A 27540-nucleotide genomic window follows, 5' to 3' on the forward strand; every position below is an offset into this window, starting at 1 on the left:
ATGTACTTCTACTCCTTGCATTGCCTCTCACCTTAAGGCAGTACACATACAGAGTAGGCAATACCAGATCCGACATTTTACAGCTAAGTGTGGATGGATGAACATTTTTCTGGTGCTTTTTTGCTGACAGCGATTACGCACTCGGAATGTTCATTTAGCGATTAACGCCCCCACAAGAGTGCATTGTGTTTAGCGTGGTAACAATGCCCCAATGCATCTGCCTGCATTAACCATAAACGCATATCCCTGAATGTTCAGTCAAAAACACATGCACCCACGCGCACACACACACACACGCATACATGCATGCACACACATGCACACACACGCACATATCTGAATGATTCCCATCTTGCTTGGAAAACAGCCTCCCACACATACACACCCACATGAGCAGCATCTCTGACCCTTAAAAGCAACAGCTAGATAACCTCTCTCACTCTCTCAACACCCTTTGACACGCCACTGAGGCTCCACTATTCATGCCTTGTGTTGAAACCTCTCTTGAAACAACTCCACTATTCACATCACGCCTGACTTCCTCATACTGTAGCCGTTCACATAATGTAGGCTACACACACAAACATTTCTTCTACTCCACTTTGGCGTTATTGGCATCTTCAGTTCAGCAGATTCCTTTTGCTCTAAGTAACGCATTCACTACTGTTGCCAGGCAACACAAAACAGCAGGGCCCAATGTGATTGGAACCTCAGTGACACTTTCAACATTCTTGGATTCGTGTGATGATTTCTCAACTCCACATTGTGGCCAGTCACCCCTGTCAATGGCACTGGAACGCATGGCATGGGCTGCACACATGCTCTACCATGATGGAGTGTGTGTGGCATGTGTGGATCTGTGTGTGTGTGTGTGTGTGTGTGTGTGTGTGTGTGTGTGTGGATCTGTGTGTGTGTGTGTGTGTGTGTGTGTGTGTGTGTGTGTGTGTGTGTGTGTGTGTTTGTTTCACTGCTATGTCAATTCAGTCAATGTTCTAGGTTATAGAACAGTTTGGTTCAGTCAATATTATAGGCATCACCATAATTGATCAGAACCCAGTATTTGTGTATCTCTAACGCAGTGGTTCCCAAACTTTTTCAGTGTGTAGAAAAGTACTGTCTTTTGTCATAATTTTTTTTCTCTAGCAACAAAGTCTATCTGAAGGCTTATCTTACAAATCAATATACGTGTTTGTTACATGACTGTCATCTCAGTGTATGGGTTTGTTACATGCGGCTTAAACCATGAGTCTGTCTGGCTGTCTCAGCGCATGAAACACAAAAACTCGCACTCTCAATGGCTGTCACTTGCCTTCATTTCAAGACGAACCTAATCTGCTCAGTAAATAAATTCAAGATCAAAAGACCAAACTTAACCAAACAGCTAATTACGGCTCCGCGCCTACAGAGAAACCCCCTCTTCTGGCATCTTAGTGGGAGGCCTTGTATTCCAATTAGCGGGAGCACTCTGCAGAGCACAGCTTGAACTGAAGAGACAGGGTGGCTTTGGAAGAGTTCATTTTCTAATTTTGAAGGCGGTGAACTGTCCTGGATCAGAACAGTGTGCTGCGTGTTTTTTAACATCCCTCATCCTTTCTCCGTCTTTGATCTCGCTAAGCAGCTGATTCAATTAATATCCAGAAATTCCCCCACTGTGAGTTACAAGGCCCTGAGTGAAAACAAAATGGTCCAGATTAAAACTTCCACACATTTGCTTCGGTCCACAGGACACACACGCACAATACCTTCACATACACACAATCATGTACGTATGTATGGTACACACATGTGCACCCGTACACACACACACATACACAGAAACAAACATACACATACACCGACTTATCCGGGCAGTGGAGTCACCAGTCATTACAACAGTTTTCTCAGCATAAGGTTGTGTGTGTGTGTGTGTGTGTGTGTGTGTGTGTGTGTGTGTGTGTGTGTGTGTGTGTGTGTGTGTGAACAGGAGGAATTCTGTGTTGCCGTCTGTCTGGTGTCTGGATCAGGAGTCTGTGACTGACTGAGTCACTCAATGAGCGACTATTCTCCCCTCTCCTCTCTTTCCCTCTCCTATCCTCTATTCCCATCTCTCTCCTCCCCTCCTCTATCCCTGTCTCCACTGCCCTCTCCTCTCCTCTCCCTCTCCTCTCCTCTCCCTCTCCTCTATTCCCCTCTCTTATCCTCTCCTCTCCTCTCCCCCCTCTCCTTTCATCTATTTCTCTCTCCTCTATTCACCTATCCTCTCCTCAATCCTTCTCTCCTCTCCCCTCCCCTCCTCTATCCCCGTCTCCTCTCCCCTCTCCTCTCCTCTCTTCTCCTCTATTCCCCTCTCACCTCCCCTCCTCTATCCCTGTCTCCTCTGCCCTCTCCTCTCCTCTCCTCTCCTCTCCCCCCCTCTCCTCTCCCATCCTCTTCCCCTCTCCTCTCCTCTCCCCTCCTCTCCTCTGTAGTGTAGTTGGAACTGCTCCCTTTGGCCTCCATAACGGGACACCTCTTTGTGGCCTGCTGGCCTGCTCTGTTAACAACAGAGCACCAAAACTCAATCCCTAACTCTAACCTCTAGGGGGCGCTATTGTAGTGAGTTGCAATGGCTTGGTAGCTCAGGTCGACGTTCAGCTCATGTTGCCACAATAGCTGAGACTCAGCTAAGTGGCCCTAGCTGGCTAGAAAACAGCGTCGGTCTCTCTTATTCGCTCACTCTCACTCGCTCTCTCTCACTTGCTCTCTCTCTATAGCTCTCTCTCTCTCTCGCTTGCTTGCTTTTGCTCTCTAGCTCACTCACAGACTGCTGCCCTGTGATGTCCCAATCGGGAGCCAATGGAGGCCCAGGAGTGGCCTCACTGGACAAAAGAAGACTCAGAATAGGAAGAGGAGTAGGGGACAGAAACGGAGGCCATGCCAAGGCTCGACTGGATGATGATCAGAGAGAGAGAGAGAGAGAGAGAGAGAGAGAGAGAGAGAGAGAGAGAGAGAGAGAGAGAGAGAGGGAAAGGGAGAGGGAGAGGGAGAGAGAGAGAGAGAGCGCGAGCGTAAGAGAGGCAGGCCATACAGGAAAGACCACTGTTCCTCTGTCAGAGGCGAAATGAGGAGCTTGTCTGTCTGGCATTCACACACAAGCACTCATGTATAGAAAAGTCTCAACACACATCACATACACCCCCTCCCTCACCTGGGCTCCCCCTTCCACTCTTACACACATACAGATATAAACACAAAGTACAAGCACACACACATGCGCACGCGCACACACGCACACAGGGTTTGAACTCTCGTGTCCCCCTAAATCAACCACTCAACCAACTCAACAAATCAACCAACCACTTCAGCCACTGTTGCAGTAGTAGTGCTATTCCTTATTGCCACCTCCAGTGCATGAGGACAGCACATGCCATCAGATCCAGTCAGATTTAATTGGGTCTAATTCTGAATGTAAAAAGTAAGCATTGGTGCATTCCATTATCCAAACTCCCATCCTCGACTTGGGCTTGTGTCCTGTCCTCACGTTTCAATGACACCTTGCCTCCGTGGAGAAAACAATTACTACATTTCCCTGCAGTCAATCAAGGCACAACAACTTTTGAGGGACATCCCAATTGCAAATGAGAAAAAGACCTTTGAATTGTGATGCTCTTTTGCAAGATACTGAGCTAAACTTCCACCGTCAATTATGTCTTGCAATGTCATCACAAGGTCACAAAGACAAGGAAAGAATGGGAGTGTCGATAAGGGCATGGACCCCATGTAACCTCTGCAGGTCTTTCAGCAGGCCAGCTAGCTAAGGAACTGAAGCAGAAACTCTCCCATGAGCAGAGTGGAGCTCAGCTGGCTGGAGGCCTACTACACTACACCTCATTATGCCCCCTAGTGGATACATGGTGCAAGTACTCCTTCAGAAAACCTTAAAGGGGTATGCCACTATTTTGGGGCTTATTACAGTTAAAATCGTTGGGCAGGGTTTATAAAGGTGGTAAAGTGTCTTATTTTTCATGTTAAGCGTTGTCTTGCTTTAAGACAAGTTAAAAGAGGGAATATGTCGCTAAGCTAGTGAAAGTCAATGTATCCATGTAGCATGCTACAATGCTACACGGATACATTGACTTTCACTAGCTTAGCGACATATTCCCTCTTTTAACTTGTCTTAAAGCAAGACAACGCTTAACATGAAAAATAAGACACTTTACCACCTTTATGAACCCCAGCCAACGATTTTAACTGTAATAAGCCCCAAAATAGTGGCATACCCCTTTAACTTCCATCTCATCCACTGGTCTCCACATTAGCCAGGCTGTTACCACCTAGTGTCATGTTATTTCAATGCAACAACTATTTCAGGTACTGAAGTATAGAGCAAGGAAGTAAACATCAACAACAACAGCACATATGCATCAGCAGGCATGCAAGGTTGCATATGATGACCGCCAACCAACCCCAATCAAAGCCCTGCCTAACCACATCCAGATGCGTTGCCATGTCAACAGACCTGGCCACACCCCTAAGCTGTATATGTGTGGGTGTGTGAGAGAGAGAGAGATAGAGAGAGCAAGAGAGCAAGAGACAGAGAGAAAGAAAGAGAGAGCAAGACAGAGAGAGAGTGCGCAAGAGATTGAGACAGAGAAAGTTTATTGGCATGTGAGACTGAAAGTGGCAATTGTCTTGTTGGGACTTTGCCAACAACCTCAACATGCTTGCAGCATATGTGCCTTGACTTACTGTGGGGACACTCCCACTCATAGACCTACTGTCAAGATTAGTACATGCCATTCCAGAGCATACTGATGAGAGGCCAAGAGAAAAAACACATGAGGACACATGAGAGTTTTCTTTAAGTCTTTTTTTCTGTTTCGAAATCTGCTACCTTCCAGCATACTGCATTTCTGTTTTGATGTTGATGAGTAGCGTGAGGCTGCTTGAGACAGCTGACAAGCAGACTTTGATTCTGCAAACGTTTCGTGCAAAGTTTTCCATCAGGAGCCATTCTAGATGTAGCCTGCTTGCTTACTTTATTGAAGTTTGCAGAAACTTATCAGTGATATTCTCAGTGTTTTACAAAGTGTGTTCTTGTGTTTTGCCATTTAGACCATTCTGAGTTTTTAGCATTATCATTCATAATGCTAAGGCACACACAAGCTTTCCCATTCCTGCCCTTTTGTACAGTAAGTCCAGGCCCAGTAAGCTTAAAAAATGATTTCAAGATTATTCTGCTCATTTTCAAAGCTCTTCTGTACATGATCCATTTCCCAGCCACACATCTTTATCTGACGTCTTAGGATGTTTTACCATCTGTTCATAATTTAAGATCATCTGGAAGTGGTCTGTTCATTATCCCTATGGTGAATCTCAAACCAGGAGCTTATCTTACACCTCAGGAACAATCAGTACAAAGGCATAAAGTATCTTGTACAAGAAAACATTCAGAGTTTTGCTGAAGTACATTTTCAAGTGGTGTTCCGAGTTCAATACATTTCTATTTGGCCATACACTTAAAATTGCATTTCATTTACTCTGTATTATAACACAGCATTTTGTAACTTTGCTTCTGAAACAGTGGCATATACTAAATAAAAACTTACTGTTGCATTAGTAATATTCTCCGCTGGTGCTAGGCGTGTAAATAATAATCGATATGTCAATGCATCCATCCTACAGCCAACGATCGAATCGAATCGTATCGTACCATGGGGCATTCTTAAGTACCGAACATAATCGAATCTATGGCCCCCTGCCCAATACCCTAGCTGTTATTTGTGCAGCATATTAGAAGTGGGAAAGTCATTGGAAAAAATAAAATCGAATCGAATCGTATCCTATCGTGGAGCATTCTTAAGTATCGAAAATAATCGAACAGCTGCCTTAAGTAATCGATATCGAATCGGAAATTGGAAACAACTTGAATCGTATCGAGGGGCATACTTAAGGATTGAAAATAATCAAATCGCTGCCTTAAGTAATCAATATCGAATCGTATCTTCTTGGAAGCTGTGATTTACATCCCTAGTGCTCATAAAGGTGGGTTGCATCAGCTTACTGTAGTGCTTGCTGAGCCATATGGCAGCAAAGCATCTTAAAGCCGCCTCACTTTCCCTCGTAAACACACCAGAGCAGCTTGTTAAAGCAACCCTGCCAGGCTCCACTAGCGGCTAACTATTACGAGGAATTCAAAATTAAATGGAGTTAATTTGGAATCAAAAACGTCATGTAAAAGAAGCCAATGAGAAGGCATTTCATTCATACCTGTGACAAAAACAACAAAATTCAAGGTCCACATTACACATCTATTTAAATAGATGAAGAAATAATTCCAGTCAGTTATCACAAGGAATGAGCATTTGTGACGTGAACGCCTTTCATACAGCACGCTATGGAGGGCTCACCAAAAATGACTGTTGGGGGAAAAAAAATGTTATCAATATGGGTTCCTTAAGAAAAAGGTTGGGAACCTCTGGCCTTCAGCACACCACAAGTCTCACACTCAGTTGATTTATCCCGGATCAACTCTCTCCGCCACTTCAGTTCAGGCTTTGGGAACACACAGCTTCCTTTGGCTTCCACAGGCTTCCTCTCATTGTCAGTCAGTGTAGAACCTAGTGCTTGTAAAGCAATGAGAGAGGAGCTCTATGCCTTCTTGGCCATGGCTTTGGGGTGAGTGGGTTCATATGAGAAGCTTGTGAAAACCATTCACTTAGCACCACGTCGCTGTGTGTAACGGACATACTGACAATGTCTGCAGAGCAGGTGGACAGGACAGAATTAGCATTTCGGTCTTCAGTTTTCACTTCACTTTTAGCATCAGTGGTCTTCAACACTACAAACAGCACTACATGTTTTCTTACCAACTGTGCCATCTCTGTATAGTTAACTTAGTACTGGTCTTTTTCTAAAGAAAATGGTGAGTGTATGTGTGTGTGTGAGATGGTACTGTGCGTCTCTAATCAGACTGATGCTTTGCTGAACATGGTGCAGGTCATGAGTAGGCTACAGTTGCACTGATAGCTCCCACCTGCCTGCTGATATAATACTGGCCTTCAGTCACTGAGAGGGAAGGAAGACTGCACAATATAATCAAAATGAAAACAGACACATCACAGATTAAGAAGATCCATGTAGAGCATCACACTGAGTACAGTCTAGCCCACTGTTTTTCAAAGACTGGGTCGGGACCCTCTGGTGGGCTGTGGAAGATTTTTTTTGGTTGCCTCACATTTTTTCTCCACAGTAGTTCACAGTCATCCCAGCTGTCTGCATCTAACCTAAAAATGTAACTGCCATGCATCCTACTGTTTTTCATAGATGAACTCTGCCATGCTCTGGCATCGGACTAACTCAACTAAGCTTAGTGCTTCTTAACATTGAGTTCCAGGGGGAGGTTGAGAAGGAGTCAGCTGAGATGGGGTAGTGCTTAGTTCCCATTGGAAAGCATTAGTACATTTTATTTTTTAAAGGGGGGCATTGTCAGGCTTATGATGAGGTCAATGGGGAGTTGGGAGGCTTATGATGCGGCCCAGGGGGCGTTTGTTAAAAAAAAAACCCATTAAGAACCACTGAACTAAACAAAATTCTCAAGCGAAAATAAAGCACTGGGTAGAAGGGGGTAAAGAAGACACGTGGGGTGGATTCCAATATGCGGACTTCCATCCTCCCTTGCTCACTTGCCTGCTTGTGACCTCATGATGTCACTGACGACAGAAAATTAATTCAATATATTGCAAAAGCACAATTCTAATGTCATTTTCTCATTTGCAATTGGGACAGTGAATGAAAAACAGACCCCCAAAAGTTGTGGCTAGGCTGACAGCTGGGAAACTTTGTTTTCAGCCAGGAGGCAGGGCAAGGCCACAAGCACAAGCGGAGGACGGGAGTGTGCATAGTGGAATGCATACATGGTGACTGGCTAGGCTACACCCGAACTGGCCCCTGCCTGACCACATCAGACTCCTGCCAGGCCGACGGGCAGGCAGGAAAAACAAAGAGATTACAGAATTAAAGAAACATCCTGCCGCCCCGTCTAAAGCAAGAGGGATCTGAAGCCATCCCAAGCCAAACAGTTTAATATCCGGTTGTCCAAACACTGGCAGTAAGAGAGGGCTCCCAACGTGGCGTGTATTTACATAGCTACGAGGAGGTCACACGCTGGTCGGACAGTGGGAACGTGGGACGGTAGATGGGACGGTAGGTGGTGGCAAGAGACGGATTAAGATGACCCGGGGCCCCTAGGCAACAGGTTGTATTAGGCCCCCATACGAAGCAAAATTTCTGACAGAATTACATAAACAGTGTCTTAATCCAACCTAGGAAGGATAACATGTCCGCTGACTGTGGAGAAAAGTATTAGAGATACATCTGCAATTAAGCAAAAATGTTTTCCTCTCCTTTGGTCAATCGGGGGCCCCCTGGTAAGTGGGGGGGCCCTAGGCTGCAGCCATAAAGTATCTAGCAGCTAGGTTCTAGCCTATGCATTAATCCGGCACTGGTGGTGGCTGGATTGCTGCCTGGAGGGCAAGCATGGGTATCCCAAACAGGACCCAGTCAGCAGCACAGCACAGTGTGCACGAGTCTCTGCCCTCTGAGTTCAGTACAGTGTGCACAGCTGTGTGGCTGAGAGAGATGAGACACTGTGCTGTGGCACTCAGAACTCAGAGGGCAGAGACTCGTGCCAGAGATACAGAGAGGTGGAGGGAGGGGGAGCGATAACACAGCAGGACACGTCACTGTTCAGAATGGGCCCAAAGAGCCTGCAGGCTAATAGAGGGTGCGTTCCAATATGCAACCTTGTGTCCTCCACTTGTGCTTGTGGCCTCGCCCCGCCTCCTGGCCCCTCCTCCGTGGAGAAAACAAGTTTCCCTGCCGTCAGCCTAGCCACAACAACTTTTGGTGGTCTATTCTTCATTCACCTTCCAGTTTGCAAATGAGAAAATGACTTTACAATTGAGCTTTTGCAAGATATTGAACTATGCTTGCTGTTGTCAGTGATGTCATCACGACATATTACTTCCTGGTACGAGGCCACAAGCACAAGTGGAGGATGCAAGGTCTCATATTGGAAGGCACCCACAGAGAGGTGGAGGGGGAGCAGTAACACAGCAGGGCACGTCACTGTTCAGGATGTGCCCAAATACTCTGTTAGCTGATAGGGCGGTGGATCCCAACCAGGGGTATGTGTACCACTAGGGTTACGCACTTCGCAAACACACTGCACAGGATATGTGGAAAACGTGAACAAATGTATGGAGCACAGTCACATTTGGATACAGAGCATGACTACACATCGGGGGTACTACTCATGGTATGACAAAAAGGCTTAGGGAAACAGTGCGATAGAGGATGAGAGGCAGGGGAAGATAGAGAGAGGGAAGGGCGGGGATTGAAAGGAATACAAAGAAAAAGAGACTGAGAGAAAGTGACAGAAAGAGATGACAGAAAGACAGAAGGCAATGAAGAAGCTTCCTGAGGGTATGAATGCCATTTTATCTTGCTGTCCCCCTTCAGCCGCATGCTGCACAAAACACACAGCTACATACAGCCGCTCACTCTCCATCGCCTGCCTGCTTGTATGCTTGTTCACTCCAGAGCCGGTTTTCCCAATAGCAGTCTAGGCCGTGGCCTAGGGCCCCACCAAATTTGTCCATTGTAGGGGCCCCCGCCCAACACAGTCATCCCCATCTTAGTAAATGGGTGGTTGACGTTTAAGGGCGTAACACAATTAAAAAAAAAAGTTATTCCAATTCCTGACAAAAATGTAGGGAAAAAATTGGAAAAAAATAGAAAAAAATAAAGCACTTAGTGGTCCATGGAATTTCGCCTAATTTTTGCCATTTTTGGGAAAATGTGTCCTGCATCAACACATTGCATAGGCATGTCACACCGCTGGAAAATGAAGTCACACCACAGGAAATTCACTGCATTATGGCCATTTTAATCCTTTTGTGTATACATGACTGACCTCTGAGCTCATGCTAACTAGATAATGATATTGTGTTTAATCTTAATATGCGTTTTCATTTATATAAAAAAAAACCTTCTATAAGAGCAGTCACACCACAGGACACCATAAAATGAACCTAAGCATTGCGTGACAGAAACATTGCAATATGAAGACATATTAAGAGGTTAATAGTCACCTTAAACTTCCACACCACTCTCTGAAAACTGAGGTACTGACTGGTTAGGAGCCTGTCTTTAAGCCTTGTGGTTGGCCTTGCAGCAGCCCATTCACAAACATTGACATACATGTCACCCCACAGGACGAAATTGAACTTTTAGTTAATATTACTATCTTGAGTTTTTTTCACATTCACATGTCTTAATATAAAGTTAATATTTATGCAATCGTGCCAAATGCTTCATACATTATTCAAAATGTTGTTGGTTAATTTATATATATATTATATTCCCGGTTTCATTAATGTTACAGTCACACCGCAGGATATTTGACATATAAACCTTTACGTAAATCTTAACAAAAATGTTTCTTCTCATCTAAGATAAAATATGAAACATAATGGACCACATCTTCTTTCATTGACATTTGTTTTTTAAAAGGAAAAATAACAGTTTTGTAGGTTTTTAACCAACGTTACGAAAAAACAAGGCGTCACGTCAACCACCCAAATACCAGCGAAAGTAGTTCAAGAGAGCCCCATGTCTATATTTTGCCTAGGGTCCACAATTGGGTACCCAGGCTCCGCCCTCGCAGTGATGCAACACCTTCGGCTCTGCTCCAGTAGCTCAGGAAAACTGCTTGTTCAGGCAGATTAGAGTTCCCCACTTTGTCGGGAACCAATCTACCTGGGTAGAGGCGTGTTCAAAGCAGTGACGTGGTTAAAGCAGAGACGTTCTATTGGGACTGAGAAATGTTTGGCTCAGCCTTTTCTGCCCTTGACCAGTAGCAAACCAAGGGAGGTAGGTCAACCAGCCATTTGAGAATGTTAGTAGTCATGGTCTTGGGCAGAGCAAGTCTCGAAGAGATTTGGAAGTCGATGATAATCAGGCTACGAAATGGGAAGAACCGTTGTTGGTTCACTTCCACTGATTCCTGGGACTACATAACCCAGCTGACCTCTCTGGGAAATGAAAACACCCTCCTGCAACCTGCCACGCACAAACACACGCACACGCACACGAACACACCTTAAGAACCCTGAACCTCAGCTCCACTCACACACACTCACACACACTCCTCCTTCAAGACAGCACTAGCTTTGCCACCCCATAGTTTCCACTACAGGGAGGACAGGATAAGCTAGATGTAGAGATAGATACAGTAGATGTAAAAGGAGGAGACGTGTACTGTAAATGGAGAAGGTGTAGAATTAACAGAGGACAAGAAGCAGAAGTCTGTAAAGGGTGAGAGGAAAGCGAGAAGGAGAGGAGGGGAGGAGGGCAGGAGGGGAGAGATGTAGAGAGGAGGGGAGAAGAGAAGAGAAGAGAAGAGAAGAGAAGAGAAGAGAAGAGAAGAGAAGAGAAGAGAAGAGAAGAGAAGAGAAGAGAAGAGAAGAGAAGAGAAGAGAAGAGAAGAGAAGAGAAGAGAAGAATGGGTAAAAGTGAAAGCTGGCACTTGTGAGTTGGCAGACACATCAGCTTTATGAGTGACATCACTCCCATACCATACGCATCTGAGGGCTAAGTCATTATCGGCTAATGCTCTCAGACGACGGGCGGAGCGACGGGCAGACAAGCGGATGGACGGACAGACAGACGAGAGGGAGAGAGAGAGAGAAAGTGGGGGACAGAGAGGGAGGGAGAGGGAGGGAGCGAGAGAGAGAGAGAGAGAGAGAGAGCGAGAGAGAGAGGACAGAGAGGGAGCGAGAGGGAGCGAGAGAGAGAGAGCGAGCGAGCGAGAGAGGGAGAGAGAGAGAGAGAGCGAGCGAGCGAGAGAGGGAGAGGGAGAGAGGGGACAGCTGCAGCAGGATGGTCAGAGAAGCAGATGACAGTGCGAAGATAGGGACGGCTACACTGAAAGGACATAACAAGGGCACACAAACAAACCAGAGCAGATCCGATATCTGTCACCACACCACCCAACACCACCACCTTTACATCACCACCTTTACATCACCACCCTCTACACCTCCTGCCACCCCTCCACCTTCTCCTCCTCCACCACCCTCTCCACCTTCTGCCACCCCTCCACCCTTACTACCCCTCACCTTCTCCACCCACTCCAACCTCCCACACCTCCTCTACCACCCTTCTCCTCCATCCCCTCCACCAGTACCGCACCACCCTCCACCCCCTCCTCTTCCCCTTACCTCCACCCTCTCCTCCTCCTCCTACCAACCTTCTGCTTAACTTCCTCCACCTACTCTACCACCCTTCACCTCCACGCTTTTCCTCCACCTCCTATACCCCCTCCATCCTTGTCTTCCACCTCCACCCCCCCCTCCATCATCCTCCTCCTCCTCCTCCTCCTCCTCCTCCTCCTCCTCCTCCTCGTCCCCCTTGCCTCCTACCACCCTTCCCCTTCACCTCCTCCTCCACCTCTACTTCACACGGCGCCAGTTTTCACACAGTCATACCAGGCCACCCAGGAGAAGAAGCATTTACAGTACAGTACTGTAGCAAGCAACATCAAAGCAAGAGGCATCTCCATATCATCCTTCACCATCTCCCCCTCATCTGTGGTTATTTGCTGATCGGCATAAAGAGACAGACGGTGGGGAGCCAGCAACAGACACAGGGAGCCATCTTCTCGCCATTACTGACGTGAAGTGCAGTGAAGTTTGGCTGGCGTGACGGTGGGTAAAGTGCGGCATTGTTGGTGATGCACTCTCTTCCACAGGCTGTGCCCTCCTAGTGATGCAACACTTTCAGCGTTGCAACTAGTCAGGTCAAGAGCAATGGTACTTTCTGAGTTCCCGAAAATATGGGAACTCCTCCCACTTTGTTGGTGAGCAAACAACCATAAGCAAACCAAGGGAGACGGGTCAGCCATGCCGTTTGGGAAATGTTCATTGTTATGCTCTTAGTCAGACCAAGTCTCGAAGAGATTTGAACGTCGATGACAATCAGGCTAGCACTCCCTTCCCCAGGCACGCTTGGCATGCCATTAGCTCTGGCTCCATAGCGCGAGGTGGCACAGATGACTGACAAGTCTTTGGGTGGTTTTATTTGAGGAGGTGGGTGGGTGGTTCTGTCAAACAAATTGGACCGGCCGATTAGTCGGTAGTGCTACTTGGGCTGGTTTTGCCCACCAGACTAACTGACCAGCTGGGCTGTTTTCATGCCAAAGTGAACAAGTACGAGAGAAGAAGGGGATTAAAATGCACTTTAAAAGATTTGCGCCACCACATATTTACTAATGTATTTGCTTGTGATGCATGGCTCTTACATACATTTAAGATGTCTGATGCTGATCTGTCACAATGACTACACTGTCCTATATAATCAATGGTCCGGATAATCCGTCTCCCTAAGAGCCAAATTCTTCATATCTTTTCCCATAGATGGCATAGAAGAGGTTTCGAATGGCTTTGTGTCACTCCAATACCAATATTAACAGTCTTTAGTTTTTTTACCAGCACGCAAAACAAGCAAACTTAATAAACATCCGACTCAAGCAGGCCCAAAATAATCGCTGAGAGAAAAACATGGCTAAACAGTCAGGACAAATGCATGACTATGGTTCCCAGAGACTCAGTCACAAGGATTCCCATTGTATAAAAATAGTCTGCAACGTCGTAAACAAAAGATAAGCCCAATTGAAATCCAAACAATCCGCTGATGATCTGTGGGGGAAACCCCAAGAAAAATGCACAGACTGATATGTCATCACGTCAACTCAATTGAGATCATTACTGTTAGACTGACACAGAAGCAGATCCAATTAGATGTTTCTATTAGTTTGTGGACGTCAATACACACAGAGCACCAGCAGATAGCTAGCATGTGGCTATATAGGGAACGGAAACACAGGTCAGTGTTGTTGCCCTGATGGTCAATGGTGAGTGAGCCCACTGAGGGAAGAGAGCTGTGGCCAACTCCAATCCTCCGTCTATCTCACGCCATGCAAAGCAACACATGACCTATATTTCAATTCAATCCCCACCCCCACCCGCAGCCATCAACGTCCACAGTCCACTACCTACTGCACCAACAACTACATCTACCCACTCTCCATCAGTTCTTCACTAACCGGATCCGATAGAGGAAGTTTTGTATTTACACAATCAAACCCTGTGTTCTTTTGAGAAGGGACCACCTGTTCCTTTTGAGATGGGGGTAAATGTGCAAGAGTGCTGCGGTCAGCTTGCCCGGAGTCTCACCTCAATTAGAAGGTTCGCCATGGCAACAGAACACTCCCAGGAGCACTCCATGGGGATATTATCCTGTTTGCACATTTCATTTTCGTGCAGGTCTTTGAAGATCATCTCTAAACCTAATGAGACGGAAGGTACAACTCGTTCCTGAGTGTATTTAGAGGGAGTTATGTTGATCAGTGCACTGGCAAGAGAACAGTGGAAATCAGTGATTGATCAACCTACATGTTGCAGAGCAGGCATTAGTGAACATCAATGATTTGGCACCCCCAGCCTTAGTTGCAAAACTGTACAACTGTACACAATCGAATTGATGAGGTCTCGAACGGGTAGCCTACGATGGTGCACAGGACCTTGTCGGCCAACACCAGGCTGCAAATCCACTTTGCCAAAGAGACAGCTGTAAACTACTGCCCTGTACTGCCTTCAGCTACAGTTACGAACATTATGCATGAGTTCCAGGTGCTAGCAGAGGACTCAGAAGCAACAGACGTGAAGTAAAACTGAAAACAAACGTGATGGCAAATTACTATCTCATTAAAGGATGGATAGAATAGGATGAGCCTTGATTGTCTCCTCTAGATCAAAATCTGTCTTGGGCACAGAGTCTCTTAAAGTTCACACAAACACCAACACAAAATAAAATAAAAAACAGCTGAAACCCAATTCACTACGATGAGCCAGCATGGGGCATGAATAAATAAAATTGAAAAAATTATGTTTAAAAAAAATATGACAAATGAAAAAGAAAAAAACCTTTAATTCAGAAAATTGTTCAGGCAGTAGTTTTAGTCATCACGATAAATCATTGCAATGTCATCAATCTAATGTTTTATTGGGGTCTGCCTGGAAGAACTCGAAACCCCAAAGCAGATGACAGTCCTGGCGTCTGCACTTTTGTGCTCAGAGTAGAGGACTTAGTGTAGTTGACACTGAAGGACAATACCACGCAGGCCTTTCCCTGTGACCCCTATTCCTTCCCAGCATGCATTGCGAGGTGTATATTTATGGGAGCGAGGGAAGAATACCCCACAGCTAAAGCTCCTTAATACCCCCAGTACACATCTTGCTGCCCCATGTCCAGCCCTAGCCAAACACCACCACTGGGAACTTATAAATATAGCCCTGACAGACAAGCTATTATACAGACATATATGCATGCACACGCACACGCACACGCACACGCACACGCACACACAGACTTGGAGGCACTGAAGCAGAACAGCAGCTATTGTCACAGATAATGAAACAACCTAATGCTTGTGTTGCCATTATGGCCGACAAATTACTTTAAATACAACTCTACCACCTTTAGAACATGAAACACACACCCCTCAGACGACCTCAGGGTGTAGGTGAAGGCTGTCATTACATTTGTTCAGGAGTTTTTATTATAAACGTGCATGCACACACACAAGCGCACGCACACAGCTCATTATGATAACATTCACACTTCATATGAGTGAGAGTAGGTGGGTGGAATGGAGTGGGTGTTTGCACTTGTACAGTCCAAGATATGCACACACACACACACACACACACACGCACGCACACACACCTCTTATTTTCTATTACTCACAGTATTACTCATCTAGCCATTGAGCTAAGGCACGAGTCGACGCGATACACGGAGAGCAGCAAAGACACCAAGCGAAGGACCAAACAGAAGGTGATGTCATGGCATGGCAGTCGACAGGACGGCTCTCTGTCATTTCTTTTTTGGAGCAGAGACGACGACAAGCCTTCCCCCTCAGCAGTGAGCACACCACCACCATACCATATCACATCACATCACATGCCAAAGCTGCACACAGCGCTAAGGCCCAATTATTAAAACAACACAAGCAGCAATGACCTCTGCTCCAAACCCTGAAATACAACCCCAGGCATTACTGGCATGTTCTGTAGCAGGAGGAGGAGGAGGAGGAGGAGGAGGAGGAGGATGGGGGACACCGGGAAGATGGTTTCATTCCTATTGGGCATGGGAATAAGGTATCAGGAGACATAGCACTGACAACATAATGAACACATTCATTCACAGAGTCATGATGATAATGATTTGCAAATATTGACGTTGCGTCACCGTTGCTCAGCCGATGTCTAACGATGTTCTTTTGGATTAGTAGAGGTTGTTGCCAAATGATGAGGTTTTATTAGATGACACAAAGTCCAAGTTTGTGTTCCACTAATAGCATTGCAGATGTAGACAGTGAGGGAACGCATCTCTTTTTGCAGGGAACTAATTGCCTTAAGTTCTGGACTTACCCTGATGCTTTCAGACACAGCACTGTATTCACTTGGCATGCAGAATTCCACTGCAGCACTTAGAAGCAAGAGGCGGATGGAGGGCCCTACCTTGGCGCTAACGGTAGGGCACTCGTCTACTACACGGCATAACCGGGATCTTTTCCGACTCGGGTCCTTTGCCGACCCTTCCCCGGCTCTCTCCCCTAACTCATTTCCTGTCACCACCTTCACTGTCCTCCTGTCGTATAAAACTAAAAATAAAGGAGAGAACCCCCCCCCAAATAAAATAAAATAAAAAAGTGGATGGAGATAAAATGGCTTTGGGAAGTGGATTACAGAGGATCCCCACATCTTTGCAGCTCAATGCATTAAGGTTTCAGCCTGCCCCTAAAGTCAAAGACGGGCACAGCAATGCATCGTGGGAGCAGGCAAGCTCTGAACAGCACTTCAGACCAGAAGGTTCTTGGACAGTAGATTTGCTGACGTGACATGACACTGACGGCCTCATCTTCTTTTGGCCCCGGTACAAAAGACGCATTTGGTGCCCAATTTGTCTTTATACATTTGCACATCTATATCATTTAGATCATTCAGCCCTCATCATCACTTTCTTCCCTCTCCTCCTCCTTCTCCTTCTCCTCCTCCTCATCTTCCTCCTCCACCTAATCATCATCCACCTCCTCTTCCACCTCATCATCACCCAAAACAAAACATGGAGTTCATGAACTGCGGGGGCATTCCAGCTATGTTAATGCAGTCAGCAGCAGACACGCCTTCAGCCATATGAAAATTGAATTATACTAATCCCACAGAAGGTCACGGTGGCGTTTTTTTTAAAAGTCTGCTGCAAAAGAAAAAGGAGAAAAAGAAAACGGCAAAGAGGAGACATTCAGAGTCTACTGTCGAAGTTTTAAAACGGTAATAAGATACACACCCTTAGACACTCACATAAGTTACTTGAAAAGAGAAAAAAACCTTTTCTTCACCAAGGCACTCAAAGTATAGTTAAAAATGTCTTTATTATTATGACGTGTCCATTAAGGTCTTTAAAATTGCCCATGCGTAGCGGCAGTTGGGCCTTCTTGTCTAAAGGGACTGAGCACGCCTCTGACTTCCAAACACACAAATAAACCTTGATGCCATGATGCCAATATAAGTTCAAGTCCTAACATTCTGCTAGTTTCAAAGGCTTTAGCACCATCTGTTTCTGCACAGATCCAAACCAATAATCGTCCCACAGAAACATCTAAAGAAACAGATAGATCCCAGCTAAAGAACAGTAACATGCATCTCTTGGTCAACAAAGTCAAACGTAAACTTTCTGTCAAACCAGTGATAAGGCCTGTCCCACCAAAAGGATTAGCTACATGAGCAAGGAGGAGCGGTGGAAATCCTGGCATGCTCCAACTCATCATACACCAGACCCACTTTCTGCAAAACATCAGGAGCAATAGCTTAGACTGCAGTCAGGCTCAGCAGGTATAAAAGCAGCAATGTTGACATCTCCTCTGAATTACTGTGTCTCGTGGGCAGACTGCTTATATGCACAGGCAGAATAAATGGCAGACATTTTCACTGTTCATCATAGGAGAGGACACCTGAGAGAGAGAGAGAGAGAGAGAGAGAGAGAGAGAGAGAGAGAGAGAGAGAGAGAGAGAGAGAGAGAGAGAGAGAGAGAGAGAGAGAGAGAATACCACACTAACTGTAAGAACATGTGCGACATTGCAATTAAAAGTAAAGAAAAACAAGAAGGAAATGAATGACAAGATCTCCACAAGTGAAGGACATGAAGATTGAACTCAATTCAACAAGTGTGCAGACAAAGACACCCAAAAGCACGAAGTGGAGCACTGTGGAGGCTGATAATGAGGAGTACAAAGCAATATGAATTGAAGTTGAAACGATACAAGACGTGTTGGTCTGGAGAGAGAGAACACAGAACGCAGCGCCCTATATTTAGCAAGCCTCTGCTGTATAGCACAGGACAGGAGGACCATGCTGTTTCTGTCGCACTGTTCCACTTTGCTATACATCTTCACAGCAAACTCCCACCCACGCTTCACGCTCCACCCCCTCATATTAAATCATGACACACTAAAGACACACCACATACTGAATATAAGACAACACATTTCCAAACTATGAGTATGAAATGCTTGGTTGGCTATAGCCAGGCTGTATCACAAGTGAGATTTAGTATGGGGACCGCTAATTTCACGTAGGGAAGCTGAAACTGTGACTTACGACCGCCTGTGGTCATTTATTGCTAACGAGTGGCTCATTTGGCGTATACATAACCCATAGCCAATCATTTCAGTTGTATCCAAACAAACTTCAAGCTTCCATTTGAAAAGTAGAACATGTCATCATATTTCCACCCCTCCCTACCTCAGGCTAGAGCTTTGGCACTGGCATCTGTCTGGTATCCATGTGCCCATGTGGCCTCAGACCGGAACGGTTGTGCAAAGCAACATGGGATTTCCCTGGCTAATAAAACGCAAGGCCCATTCACAAACTCAAGCCTAGGATGACATCATCTGAGGTGCCATCAGAGCACACGCTCTGGTGTGGACAAGGGATAAAGGGCCACAGGGCAAAAATTATTTTAGGAATCTGTCCCTCACAAAGGGGGAGGAAGGAGGGGCATCCTGCATGAAGGGATTCACCTGGCATGTATACACTGTATTACCTGCTATGTACGGATAGCCTGGTTAACACGACCGGCCCATCTAGCCGTTGGACCCGGTCACATTTCGTTGACTCAGATTTGGGGGGAGATTTGAATTTCAGAAGATAGCCACCTTGACTTAAACCAGGGATGGGGAACCTATGTCTCGAGGGCCATTTATTCTCAGGGGACATAGTAAAGATGGGTTCTGTTGTAGAGGTGGCCTCCTTCAATGTAGACCTACAGTGCCGGGGGAAATCCGGGTTTGTGTTCATAGAATGTCCCTTGGAGGACTTAATACAATTTGTACTGGCACCTCGAATGAAAAATGTTTCCCATCCCTGATTTAAACGAACTCAGGCAGGCAATTTTCTGCCTCGTCATGGGAAGTATGGTCAGGGCCCAGGCCCAGGCTAGGCCTAGAGGCGAGAGACGAGAGTGCATCTCTCTTCTGAGTCAGCTTCCTCCAGCAGCAGCTCCATATACAGTACTTTACTGTACTTTACCACCTACTGTACCCGGGCCGGAGCTGTACTTAATGGGATGCATCTCATCTCCACTCCACTCCACTCCACTCCACTTCCACATGGGAACAAAGTGGCTGGGGCTTTGGGCTTTACTTTGGCAGACGTGGCAAGTGATTGATCACCTCTGCACCATGCAGGGGCCTGGACTCCATACAGCTACTACATTGGAGTCAGAGTCTGGGGCCTTTCCTCCTTTTCACCAGTTTGTTCTTTTTTACTTACATACCCAGACATTCAACTAAAACGTCACATCCTTCCTTTCCTTGTATAACTTGTGCATATGAAGAAAGTGACAATAAAAGCTGACTTGACTTGACTTGACATCCCTCTTTGTTCCGTGTGCTTAGTTAAGCATGTTTGTCTGTGACTATCAGTTACCATTACATTGCCCAAAGGCATCCCTGTGGTATGTTGGTGGGAGTCAGTTTGTTTGACAGAGGTTGAACACATTTCACATGTCAAAGAATCACAGAAAAAAACCCAGAAATAACAAGACACTAACAACAGTGTCCTCACTCAGTAGGCCTACAGGGCCAGGCAAGAGTGGAGGAAGGACACTGGAAACAAGTTCTTTCTTTTTCTCTCTCTCTCTCTTGCCTGGCCTCATTCCTGAAAATAGACATCACCTGCCACACAGGGCCCATGCTGCAGCAACACAAGACCTCTCCTCTCCTCAGGAGCGGTCTCTCTCTCCTGCTACTGCGACACAGCCCAAACACAACAACAGACAGACTCACCAGCCGCATGCAGATTTGTGCAGAACAGCCTTTTTTGTCGTATACAGGGTGACTAACCAGCTGAGTTTCTCTGGGGAAATAATTAGGAGTGCGCTCTGGCTCTGGCTCTGGCCTCTCCCCCTTTTATGGGCTAATTGCTGTGGTCAACAACACAGGCCCTGGCCCCCTGTCCCCGTGCAGTCTCCTCTCTCCACAACAATAAGGGGTGGGCCACTCACGTACATGCACCACTCACACACGGAGGAGCAGCCCAGCCCTCATCAGCTGAGTTGAGGGCGGGGGTGGGGGGTGTTATTGAGGGAATGACTGGACAAAATACACACTACGGAATTCCAATTAGCTATAGAACAGGTAGGCCTAGGCTAAAATCAGAGCCCATATACGGACTCACTCGGCTGATGTAACGCTGTCACCCGGTCGGTGGTTGACTGACTTGTACTGTAAGCATTAACGCGCCCCTGCGGTGATACCGGAGATGAACCTGAACTTCACCACGAACACTCAGCTGACACACATACACACCTTGCGTCAGGATTCTGAGACTCAACTAAGTAAAAAATGTCTTATATCAACTAAGACAAATTATGAAAGTTGAAAATGACTGTAACTAACCACCTCGCTCGCACCCACCGACTTATTACAAATCATCATCATCATCATCATCATCATCATAACTGCAGACCGGAGTTCCGTGGGCCGCGCAGCAGGACGAGGGCCGATGACAGTGCATGCGCTTATTTGATTACATAATTAAGGTTAGGGATATGCTATCTGGGAAAGCTCTAGTGCCTTCTGTCGATATTTTCCTTTAGCCTACCTGAAGGAAACAGCCTGGAATGCGCACTGCGAGGCACCTGCACAGCACAGCGGTCACACAAAGCACTTGAGAGCTGGGATTACAATCAGACCCAAATGTTACTTTACTGTAGTGGACCACGCCTGTATCGCAACGTGCTACACTGTACCGTTATCCCGTACCTGGTCTATAAACGTCCATGTTGCCATGGCGTATCAAGACGGGAGGAAAAGGGCAAGATTCGTGCTGGCTGGGGCTCAACACTGCAGGTCCTATCCAGTTAGAGCCAAAAGAAACACAAACACCTGAACCAACATAGCGACCCGAGAGCCTTAGTTTGGCTTCACTACGGCGACAAAATGTGATAACCGGTGAGTTTCCCTGCCCATTTCACTTTTGTTGGTAAGCTGTAAGACCCAAGATGATGCGGCGACGAACGCAGGCAAGAAGGTAAACGCTGCGACTGCTGCTGCTGGGTCGCTCAGTGAATCTTCATCTTATTTCAGTCACTACGCCGCTGAACCATCCCGTTCCAAGTTCTAAACACAAGATGCTGACATATTTTGGTGGAACTTACCAGCAAAGGGAGAACGCGATCTTCACCGCAAAGAGACCACGACTGAAGGCGGAGGCTGGACTAGAGCGTGTGAGGACCGCGTTGCAGAAATCCGCACCGATTCTCTCCCTCCCTCTCTGCACTTCGACCAACGACAGCACCAGCAACTGCAGCCCAATTTTACAGAGGGGCGGAGAGTCCGGCCTGATACCATGCGGCGCTCAACAGAACTGACAAAGCATAAGCAGCACTCTGCTAAAATGGTTTATACTCAAATGATTATGCAGACCATGGGGTAGAATATAAGACAGACTGGGATATGTGAAAAGTTGGCTCGCCTGCGCTTGTCATTTTTTCAACCTACACTCATGCGCGCTGCGCACATCAGGCATTGCACAGGACATCTGCTCGGGCAAGATGCAGAACAGTGTTGTACTGGAAAATAACACTCAAGTACAGATTTTTTTTGTAGGCAAGTACAATTCAATGTAGTCAAGTAATGAAAATTAAAGTGCATGTACATTTATTGAATGTCTAGGGAAGTCAGAATTGTTAAGGTTCTATAGATTTTTCAGCATTTTAAAAACCTGGAAAAACACTTGGTGATGAATGACAGCTCAATATACTAAAATGTTGCCTATATCACACACATTGACTAGTTCTGGGGCCTATACTACAGAGCTGGTACAGGATAAAGTAAGGTTCAGCTAAGAGGTGAATCATATAATGCAAGAGCTTTTCTCAATAAAATGAGGACTCCAGCTCTTCTATGATTTACCTCTTAACTTATCCTGAACCAGCTTTGTAGTATGCGCCCCTGATGTTATGAAATTAGGTTATGTTACGATCGCCTCCTGGCTAATCTAACTGAGGACTATTTTTAGTGTGTGTGTGTGTGTGTGTGTGTGTGTGTGTGTGTGTGTGTGTGTGTGTGTGTGTGTGTGTGTGTGTGTGTGTGTGTGTGTGTGTGTGTGTGTGTGTGTGTGTGTGTGTACTTTCTCCTGTGAATCCCAGACAACTGTTGCCTTCTTGCAGCCTCTATACAAATGAGAATGTGTATGCGTATGAGAATGTGTATTTCTGTCATCACAATTGTATAGGCTAGTTGTGATATTGTACTAGGCCTACAGTAAATACATAGTGTTGTTGTTGTTGTTGTTGTCATTGTTGTTGTCGCTGTTGTCATTGTTGTTGTTTACAGCTGCCAGGAGCCTGGCACCTACTGTGTTAGGAAGTGGTGTACAGTAAGCCAGAACTAGTACAGGGCTAACTATACAGAGACAAAAAGGAGTTGGTAAAGTACTTCTTGCTCTTAATGGCTGAATCCATTCTGAAAAGCATAGTTAGTTACAGACATTTATTCGATTATTTTTTTCAACCTATATGACACAGCATCCAGGGGTGTCGTAGGGGGGGTCATTTCACGTGAAATCAGACGCTTTGGGACCCGACCGATCCGGATTTCAATCATACTTGGTGTGCCTTTTTAGTAGCAAGGTATACCACATTCCTTTACTGAGCTCACTCTTTCAACTTCTCTGAATGCGGAAAATGGCCTAATGTCCATTGACAATGGGCAGAAGCTGTGTAGTTTTTGAGTACCTGGAATAGTTCTTGCAGATTCAAACCTCTTCAACAGGTTCTCAGCTTCATGATGGTGCATCTCTCTCAAGAACATCCATTGCCAGTTTGCCACAACAGAGATGTACCATCATGAAGCTGAGAACCTGTTGAAAAGGTTGGAATCTGCAAGAACTATTCCAGGTACTCAAAAACTACACAGCTTCTGCCCATTGTCAATGGACACAGTGGAAGTTAGGCCATTTTCAGCATTCAGAGAAGGCAGAGTTGAAAGAGTGAGCTCAGTAAAGGAATGTGTTACATTTTCAAGCATCAAAGGGTATGTTGTAGCTGTATATGATGGCAACTGGTGGCTAGCATGTGTTGAGGAATGTATGCCGAGCACTGGAGAGGTGAAACTGAACTTCCTGCATCCTCATGGACCATCTCCATCCTTCACTTTTCCCTTCAGACCAGATAGACTTGTCATGGATCATCAGGATATGCTTCTGGTAGTGGAACCTGTAACTGCAACGGGACGTACTTATACATTATCTACAAAAGACACAGCTGCTGCTTCAAATGCACTGGTAGAGTACAAAATGAGAGTGTAGCCATTGATTATCTCTTTAAAGTACGGTAAAGGGAAGATAACACAGGTACACAGAGAAGGAATGTTCAAACATTCACATATCATCATTTGGTGTGTATAAATGGACATCTGCCTTAGTTTCTGAAACCTGGGACCATGGAAACTGACCATTTTTGTTTTGTTTTTGTTTTGTCATGTGATGCTACTATGGTATTACCATATTATTAGTAAGTGGTCTGTATGATGCCATATTTGTGAGTCAAATTCTCTCTGAAATGAATAAAGAACCGAACACCAGCATTTGAGGTGTTGCTAATGACATTGCCGGCTACGTTTGGACAAGGAACTGGCCGTTTTAAAATATAGGTTTTTTAGATATTCAATTTTTAATTTTTCAATTTATCATAATTCATATTCTGAGAGTTGTTGTATTCCAAGCTGATGTGTAATATGTAGAGCCAGAAAAGAGCTTTCAAATAACACCACATGCATCTTTTTGTGACTAACACTGACTGATATATTCAAGGCTGAATGTATAGTGTCCTACCCTCACATGTGAACCTTTCCTAGTCTGTTTCTCCCTTAATATTAGTGTCAGATTCAAACCAATGCAGTTCTGGGGTGCTACCTTGCTACTAAAAAGGCACACCAAGTATGATTGAAATCCGGGTCGGTCGGGTCCCAAAGTGTCTGATTTCACGTGAAATGACCCGGGGGTAAAGTAAGTGTGACTGAGTCACCAGGCCCCCATGTATATTGGGGGCCCACACACAGTCCGATTTATGTAGTTGGAGCTGATTGTACATAGGGCCCACACTTTGCTGCTGCTACGCCAATGACAGCATCAGACTACATAATCTGACATAGGCCTCATTGGATTAAGATGAAAATGCTGATGATGTAAAGACACTTGGTGGAGGTGCGTCTGGCAGCGATGTCCTAGCAGGTAGTCTCTTCTAAAACAGGTACACTGTGTAAGATTTTAGTTGTTTATGTCTAGAATTCATGCTACCCATTCACTAAAGTTGCCTTTTTCCTGAATACTTACCACCAGCACACCAGCATTAAATTCTAAGTATTCATCATGACTGGAAAAATTGTGCTTTTCATGGTCCGCCATTTTGAATTTCGAGAAATGGCCATTTTCAGCTGCAAAAAGGACTGTACTTGGGCCATACTAGAAAATATTAGTTTATTACTTAGTAAACTTTCATGAAAAGATCAAATTTGGCAATAGGCAGCTCAGTTTCAATGAGCAGCATAGTTGCAGTACCTTTTTTGACCATTTCCTGCACAGTGTACCTTTAAGGGCTGTAAACAACCCTTGAAACATACACTAGGCTCCCCACCATTGTTCTGGATTAATGTAACCTGACATATTACCATGCAGTCCGTCCCCCTCCGGGCTGCGAACTGGCCACCACGCCAATGGGAGTCACACCACGATACCGCTGGACTTGAGGACCACTCGGATAGCCCAGCACTACCCATACCCATTCTGCTAGTTACACCAAGCTAGATTAACCCGTGTCTTAAAATACTACTGACATTGTTAAATAATGAAAACATATGTCTTAATCGCAGAGTGTATCTTCAGTATTAACCTTGTAGCGACTGGCTCAAACACAAATTCACCTCCACTATCTTCTGCACAAGCCATCCCACTTCTGACACCCTTTTATTTGTTTGGCAGGGAAATATAGATGCCCTGCCTGGATGTGAACCCAGGCTTCTGGGGTACCAAACTCGGGCTCTGACTTTAACATCAAAGAGCCAGGACCAGACTTTATATTATAGTCAGATAGAGGCACAGCCATAGTGTTGGTCACTCCATCACAAATCCTAACGTTCATGGACATTTCTAAATACAAATGATCAAACTAACAGAAAGGTAGTAACGTCACTAAATACTGACATACATTTTTAGACTGAACATTTTCCAACTAAACTACTGAAATAGGAATAGTAGTGTTTCTCATGTTCAGCATCATATCAATGTTCTCATGTTAAGTGGTAGTTCTTTGTGAAAGGTCATCTAAACTTCTGGAAACTTTTTAGGCCTATGGATGATAACTTGTGCTGTTGGATGTCTGGTGTCAGAAGAGTGAAATTCAAATACAAACATGAGCGAAAAATATGTAGGCCTATAGCTTTATTGTCTAAAGAACTGTGATTTGGAATAGCCAGCATCCTGAATATAGTTCCCCAAACCACAAGCTTGTTCTCAAAGACTTGCATTACATTGTTTTCCCAAGTAAACAATACTGTTTAATTCCCAACAACAAGCAATTATACGTGCATCGATTCAGCGTGAAGCACAAACAAGGATAATTGTTTGTGGCTGTGTCTAGAACCACGTAGCGCCTCTTGACATTAGCAGCATCCACCTCTCACCGCGCCGCGCGCTACAAGCTTGAGAATTGGCTCTCTCTAGTTGCTGCGGAGTTCTCTCCCAACTCTTAACGTTGCTTAGCAACAACCCTCTTTCAGAACGCACTCCAGGTAAAGAGTTGTGGGTGGCAAGGCGAGCGGGCTTGCTGTACTGTACGCCTCACTGTGCTGTATATGCAAATGTCTGTGCAAAGGTGACCGCGGTGCTAGGAGCAGTTATGGATGATGATTACAGTGCGAGAAATATTATGTGGGAGAGATAAGAACAGTCCTGGCAATGTTCGTCCGGCCAACTGAGAGCTGTTAATCCAAGCTTCAAGTGTGTTACAAGTGTGACAGCCATTAAGCTGACACTGAATAACAGTGTGCATACTTCTACAATGCCTACTAGCTAGTACAGTATATCCAAAAAGTGAAGGGAAATTATCTAGTATATTGTCCTGAACCTTCCATGTGTCTGCCTGAAATTGTCTTCACAATATGTCATATAAGGAGTAGGCCTATTGTTCGAATTCTAACAGGACATCAGTAGAGTGACAAACCAAAGGAATAATGAGACAGAGCAGGAGATAGAGAGAATTGCATGCAGAGTTTGAGCGTGAGTGACAATGTGTGTGTGTGTGTGTGTGTGTGTGTGTGTGTGTGTGTGTGTGTGTGTGTGTGTGTGTGTGTGTGTGTGTGTGTGTGTGTGTGTGTGTGTGTGTGTGAGAGTGTGAGAGAGAGAGGCAGAGAGAGAGAGAGAGAGAGAGAGAGAGAGAGAGAGAGAGAGAGAGAGAGAGAATGAACCTTGCATAGAGTTTGACAGAGAGTGAGAGACAGAGTGTGTGTGTGTGTGTGTGTGTGTGTGTGTGTGTGTGTGTGTGTGTGTGTGTGTGTGTGTGTGTGTGTGTGTGTGTGTGAGAGAGAGAGAGAGAGAGGCAGAGAGAGAGAGAAAGAGAGGGAGAGTTTGGGTATCTCAGTGTAGTGGCCATGCCGTGTGAGAGTTGATCTCCATCTCCCGTGTGTGTGTGTGTGTGTGTAGTGTGCTGTGTGAAGCCTCTTTGTGTTGTGTGGGCCACTGGAGCGGCCGTGGCCACAGCAGAAAGGCACCTGTGGGCTTTGTTCCTCTCAGCCCCCTTACACAATGTGGTTCCCAAACTTTTTCAGCGGGGACCCCCTTTTGGACATTAGAATATTTTCGCGACCCCACCATAGCCTAGCAATTGAAGCAATTTTTT

At 45.6% G+C, this 27540-nt stretch overlaps 1 protein-coding gene across 2 annotated transcripts in view; it reads right to left on the bottom strand.

Annotated features, from left to right (window-relative positions):
- LOC134441000 (spectrin beta chain, non-erythrocytic 1-like) overlaps positions 1–21916 on the bottom strand; it is a 143904-nt gene extending 121988 nt beyond the window's left edge. For both annotated transcript variants that reach the window (XM_063191190.1, XM_063191189.1), the window contains exon 1: positions 21802–21916. The gene's annotated coding sequence lies outside the window, so the exon portion shown is untranslated. The remainder of the gene's footprint in view (positions 1–21801) is intronic.
- Positions 21917–27540: the final 5624 nt, after the last annotated feature.

The sequence above is a fragment of the Engraulis encrasicolus genome, chromosome 24, assembly GCF_034702125.1.
Source record: "Engraulis encrasicolus isolate BLACKSEA-1 chromosome 24, IST_EnEncr_1.0, whole genome shotgun sequence".
Classification (NCBI taxonomy): domain Eukaryota; kingdom Metazoa; phylum Chordata; class Actinopteri; order Clupeiformes; family Engraulidae; genus Engraulis; species Engraulis encrasicolus.